The sequence below is a fragment of the Pan paniscus genome, chromosome 7 (assembly GCF_029289425.2).
Source record: "Pan paniscus chromosome 7, NHGRI_mPanPan1-v2.0_pri, whole genome shotgun sequence".
Lineage (NCBI taxonomy): Eukaryota > Metazoa > Chordata > Mammalia > Primates > Hominidae > Pan > Pan paniscus.
Window position 1 is genome coordinate 109,288,177 of NC_073256.2, and position 6,824 is coordinate 109,295,000.

The following is a 6,824-nucleotide window of genomic DNA, read 5'->3' on the forward strand; positions in this document are numbered from 1 at the left end:
CAAAATTCAGGAGTGTGTTTCTTCCCAGGCATGCCATGTTGGTTCTGGCACCTGTGTCTGTCCTTGTGGGGTCACCTCAGAGAGGAGTGGTTCTCCCCCTCATTGCCTTGACTTTTTTTTTTTTCTTTTGGCATCTCCTTGCCCTCATTCGCATGTTGCTCCTACTGAGAATTTTCCCTGAAGTTCAGAGCCTCCAACAGATGGGTTATTAACTGAACTGATTTGGAAAGCTTTACAGCCACTGCCCTCTGCTCCCTGCTGACTACTTGCCCACCCTAACCCTTTATCAGAAAGACTTAGGTCTCCAATAAGCACAAGGATAAACATGGCTTCACTATCACCATCAGTGGACCCTAAAGTTAGCTGTATGTGTTGCTTAGAAGGAAACAAAAATGTCACAACCTGCCTCCTGCTTAGCGTGATCTCATCCCTACCACCTTTTCTTAGGCACACCACCAACAGCTCCTAACTCCAGCTTGTCCTCACATCGGCACCTTCACACTTGCTCCTCTCCTGGGATACTGTCTCCTGGGATGTTCATGTGTCCCATTCTACATCATTCAGGTTTCTTCTTAAATGTCACTTCCTTGGAGTGGTCTTCCTGGGCCTCCCAAATTAAATAGTGCTACCCTCAAGTCCATCACTCCTTATTCCCTAATCCTGCTTTAGGTTTCTTTTAGCATTTATCAATAATTTATCAATTATTGAATTACATGTTTATCTTTCTCTCTTATCAGAATATGAGTCTCAGGAGGACAGGGATTGGTCTTGTTCACAAACATCTCCATAGAGATTCTGATTCTGAAAGTCAGTTTTCCCAGGGCCTAAAAATCTTGTTTTAAAAAACAGACCGGCTGACTCTCTTTTCGGACTCAGCCCGCCTGCACCCAGGTGAAATAAACAGCCATGTTGCTCACACAAAGCCTGTTTGCTGGTCCTTCGCATGGACGCGCATGAAATTTGGTGCGGTGACTCGGATCGGGGGACCTCCCTTGGGAGATCAATCCCTCGTCCTCCTGCTCTTTGCTCCGTGAGAAAGATCCACCTACGACCTCAGGTCCTCAGACCGACCAGCCCAAGAAACATCTCACCAATTTCAAATCCAGTAAGCGGCCTCTACTCTTCTCCAACCTCCCTCACTATCCCTCAACCTCTTTCTCCTTTCAATCTTGGCGCCACACTTCAATCTCTCCCTTCTCTTAATTTCAATTCCTTTCATTTTCTGGTAGAGACAAAAGAGACATGTTTTATCCGTGAACCCAAAACTCCGGCGCCGGTCATGGACTGGGAAGGCAGCCTTCCCTTGGTGTTTAATCATTGCAGGGACGCCTCTCTGATGATACACTCACGTTTCAAGGGTGTCAGACCACGCAGGGACGCCTGCCTTGGTCCTTCACCCTTAGCGGCAAGTCCCGCTTTCCTGGGGCAGGGGCAAGTACCCCTCAACCCCTTCTTCACCCTGAGTGGCAAGTCCCGCTTTCCTGGGGCAGGGGCAAGTACCCCTCAACCCCTTCTCCTTCACCCTTAGCGGTAAGTCCCGCTTTCCTGGGGCAGGGGCAAGTACCCCTCAACCCCTTCTCCTTCACCCTTAGCAGCAAGTCCCGCTTTCCTAGGGGGCAAGAACCCCCCAATCGCTTATTTCCGCACCCCAACCTCTTATCTCTGTGCCCCAATCCCTTATTTCCGCACCCTGACCTCTTATTTCCATGCCCCAACCCCTTCTCTGCTTTTCTGGAGGGCAAGAACCCCCCACCCCTTCTCCGTGTCTCTACTCTTTTCTCTGGGCTTGCCTCCTTCACGATGGGTAAGCTTCCACCTTCCATTCCTCCTCCTTCTCCCTTAGCCTGTGTTCTCAAAAACTTAAAACCTCTTCAACTCACACCTGACCTAAAACCTAAATGCCTTATTTTCTTCTGCAATGCCGCTTGACTCCAATACAAGCTCAACAGTAGTTCCAAATAGCCGGAAAACGGCACTTTCAATTTTTCCATCCTACAAGATCTAAATAATTCTTGTCGTAAAATGCGCAAATGGTCTGAGGTGCCTGAAGTCCAGGCATTCCTTTACACATCAGTCCCTTCCTAGTCTCTGTGCCCAGTGCAACTCGTCCCAAATCTTTCTTCTTTCCCTCCTGCCTGTCCCCTGAGTCCCAACCCCAAGCGTCGCTGAGTCTTTCTAATCTTCCTTTTCTACAGACCCATCTGACCTCTCCTCTCCCTGCCAGCCCAAGCTAGGTCCCAATTCTTCCTCAGCCTCTGCTCCTGCACCCTGTAATCTTTTTATCGCCTCCCCTCCTCACACCTGGTCGGGCTTACAGTTTCGTTCCATGACTAGCCCTCCCCCACCTGCCCAGCAATTTACTCTTAAAAAGGTGGCTGGAGCCAAAGGCATAGTCAAGGTTAATGCTCCTTTTTCTTTATCCCAAATCAGATAGCGTTTAGGCTCTTTTTCATCAAATATAACCCTGAGACGCTTTACAGACCTAGACCCTAAAAGGTCAAAAGGCCATCTTATTCTCAATATACATTTTATTACCCAATCTGCTCCCGACATTAAATAAAACTCCAAAAATTAAATTCCGGCCCTCAAACCCCACAACAGGATTTAATTAACCTCGCCTTCAAAGTGTACAATAATAGAAAAAGTTGCAATTCCTTGCCTCCACTGTGAGACAAACCCCAGCCACATCTCCAGCACACAAGAACTTCCAAACGCCTGAACCGCAGCGGCCAGGCATTCCTCCAGAACCTCCTTCCCCAGGAGCTTGCTACAAGTGCCAGAAATCTGACCACCAGGCCAAGGAATGCCTGCAGCCCAGGATTCCTCCTAAGCCGTGTCCCATCTGTGCGGGACCCCACTGAAAATTGGACTGTTCAACTCACCTGGCAGCCACTCCCAGAGCCCCTGGAACTCTGGCCCAAGGCTCTCTGACTGACTCCTTCTCGGCTTAGCGGCTGAAGACTGATGCTGCCCGATCGCCTCGGAAGCCCCGTAGACCATCACGGACGCTGAGCTTCCGGTAACTCTCACAGTGGAAGGTAAGCCCGTCCCCTTCTTAATCAATACGGAGGCTACCCACTCCACATTACCTTCTTTTCAAGGGCCTGTTTCCCTTGCCTCCAAAACTGTTGTGGGTATTGACAGCCAGGCTTCTAAACCTCTTAAAACTCCCCCATTCTGGTGCCAACTTGGACAACACTCTTTTATGCACTCTTTTTTAGTTATCCCCACCTGCCCAGTTCCCTTATTAGGCCGAGATATTTTAACCAAATTATCTGCTTCCCTGACTATTCCTGGACTACAGCCGCATCTCATTGCCGCCCTTCTCCCCAACCCAAAGCCTCCTTTGCGTCTTCCTCTCATATCCCCCCACCTTAACCCACAAGTATGGGACATCTCTACTCCTTCCCTGGCAACTGATCACATGCCCATTACCATCCCATTAAAACCTAATCACCCTTACCCCGCTCAACGCCAATATCCCATCCCACAGCATGCTTTAAAAGGATTAAAGCCTGTTATCACTCGCCTGCTACAGCATGGGCTTCTAAAACCTATAAACTCTCCTTACAATTCCCCCATTTTACCTGTCCAAAAACCGGATAAGTCTTACAGATTAGCTCAGGATCTGCGTCTTATCAACCAAATTGTTTTGCCTATCCACCCTGTGGTGCCCAACCTGTACACTCTTTTGTCCTCAATACGTTCCTCCACAACTCACTATTCTGTTCTCCATCTTAAAGATGCTTTTTTCACTATTCCCCTGCACCCCTCGTCCCAGCCTCTCTTTGCTTTCACTTAGACTGACCCTGACACCCATTAGGCTCAGCAAATTACCAAGGCTGTACTGCTGTAAAGCTTCACAGACAGCCCCCATTACTTCAATCAAGCCCAAATTTCTTCCTCATCTGTTACCTATCTCGGCATAATTCTCATAAAAACACACGTGCCTTCCCTGCCAATCGTGTCCGACTGATCTCTCAAACCCCAGCACCTTCTACAAAACAACAACTCTTTTCCTTCCTAGGCATGGTTAGCGTGGTCGGAATTCTTACACAAGAGCCAGGACCACACCCTGTAGACTTTCTGTCCAAACAACTTGACCTTACTGTTTTAGCCTAGCCCTCATGTCTGCGTGCAGCGGCTGCTGCTGCTTTAATACTTTTAGAGGCCCTCAAAATCACAAACTTTATCAGTCCTCCAGGCCCAAGTTGACTCTTTAGCTGCAGTTGTCCTCCAAAACCACCAAGGCCTTGACTTACTTGCTGCTGAAAAAGGAGGACTCTGCATATTCTTAAATGAAGAGTGTTGTTTTTACCTAAATCAGTCTGGCCTGGTGTATGACAACATAAAAAAACTCAAGGATAGAGCCCAAAAACTTGCCAACCAAGCAAGTAATTATGCTGAACCCCCTTGGGCACTCTCTAATTGGATATCCTGGGTCCTCCCAATTCTTAGTCCTTTAATACCCATTTTTCTCCTCTTTGTATTCTGACCTTGTATCTTCCGTTTAGCTTCTCAATTCATTCAAAACCATATCCAGGCCATCACCAATCATTCTATACGACAAATGTTTCTTCTAACATCCCCACAATATCACCCCTTACCACAAGACCTCCCTTCAGCTTAATCTTTCCCACTTTAGGTTCCTACGCCGCCCCTAATCCCGCTTGAAGCAGCCCTGAGAAACATCGCCCATTCTCTTTCCATACCACCCCCCAAAAATTTTCGCCGCTCCAACACTTCAACACTATTTTGTTTTATTTGTCTTATTAATATAAGAAGGCAGGAATGTCAGGCCTCTGAGCCCAGGCCAGGCCATTGCATCCCCTGTGACTTGCACGTATACATCCAGATGGCCTGAAGTAACTGAAGATCCACAAAAGAAGTAAAGACAGCCTTAACTGATGACATTCCACCATTGTGATTTGTTCCTGCCCCACCCTAACTGATCAATGTACTTTGTAATCTCCCCCACCCTTAAAAAGGTACTTTGTAGTCTCCCCCACCCTTAAGAAGGTACTTTGTAGTCTCCCCCACCCTTAAGAAGGTTCTTTGTAATTCTCCCCACCCTTGAGAATGTACTTTGTGAGATCCACCCCTGCCCACCAGAGAACAACCCCCTTTGACTGTAATTTTCCATTACCTTCCCAAATCCTATAAAATGGCTCCACCCCATCTCCCTTCGCTGACTCTCTTTTTGGACTCAGCCCGCCTGCACCCAGGTGAAATAAACAGCCATGTTGCTCAACAACAACAACAAAAAAAACAGAAGGGGTAATTTCTTTTTTCTTTTTATTGAAACAGGGGTCTCACTCTTTTTCTCAGGCTGGGCTCAAACTCATGATTCTCCCGCCTCAGTCTCCCAAGTAGCTGAGGCTACAGGCACCCACCACCGTGCCGGATCAGCCCAGGTAATTTTGAAGCCACTAAGTTGAACAGCACTTGGAAGGCATGAATTGACACTAGACTTTCCCTAAGTCTGAGGTGGGCATTGTGGTTAGAGGCCTATTTTGTTGTTAGAGTCTTATTTTGTTGTTTTTGTTTAGTTTTTAAAGAAAGAAACAAAAGAGAAATGGCTTTCCCTTCCAAGTCCAGAAAGCCCGTGACTCAATGTTGTGGTGAATTGCCAGGAATCATTTACACAATAACAATAATAGTGTCAGAGGGAGGTGGAAAGCAGGAACTCCCTAGGTAAATGGTATTATCGCCAAGTAATTGGGAAGCAGGAACTCCCTAGGTAAATGGTATTATCGCCAAGTAATTGGGAAGCAGGAACTCCCTAGGTAAATGGTATTATCGCCAAGTAATTGGGAAGTGACTGTATATCAAGGAGAGTATATGCTACTGATTTACTGGACACCAGCACATGAAGTCTTATCATGGTCATATTTTGCCCATTTTTAGCTGCAATCACACAACGTTTACATGGAATGTTCCTTCCTTTTCTTTTACCTTCAATGTCTATGTTATCATCACCAATTCCTCTTAAGTGATTTGGTGGGTTAGACTGATGTGTTTGAGTAAAGTACAGTCGAATCTTTAATTATAATGTAAACTGCCTGTGTTCATCTTTTCCAGGTCAGTAGTAGGTCTGGACTGAACCTGTGTCTCCTGCACCTCAGCTGTCCCCAGGTCTGCACTGTTGGAGCAACTAAGCGGTGGCAAGTCACCACCAGACTCACTGGCATCTGGGCCACACATTGCTGTGACTTTGGTTCAGAGAGACCAAGGGGAGCAGGTATCTTGCTCTTGATTTGGGAGAAGCTTCACAGAAGGGCCTTCATGGGATTTTAAGAAGGCAAGTATGACCTGATTAAGAAATATAGGGCTGGGCATGGTGGTTCATGCCTATAATCTCAGCACTTTGGGAGGCTGGCAGTTGGAGACCAGCCTGCTTAACATAGCAAGACCCCATCTCTACAATAAATTTAAAAAATAAATCAGCCAGGTGTGGTGGTGCACACCTGTAGTCCCAGCTACTTTGGAGGCTGAGGTGGGAGGATTGCTTGAGCCTAGGAATTTGAAGCTGCAGTGAGCTATAAGAGTGTCACTGCACTCCAGGCTGGGCAAGAGAGTGAGGCCCTCTCTCTTTAAATAAATAACTTTTTGAAAAGGGAAATAGTTACAAATATAAAAAGGCCCACTATTTGTAGAGTAGATGGAGGAAAAGAGAGGGAGGAAGACCTAAAGAGAGTGAAGGAAACTCAAGGTGAACAAAGCAGTGAGAAGACGGCGTGGAAATAGGAATCTGGAAGGTAGAAGAGCCCTGAGTGGTCAGGAGAGAGACCATGAGGTCCTGACTGTACCACTGTTTTCACTGT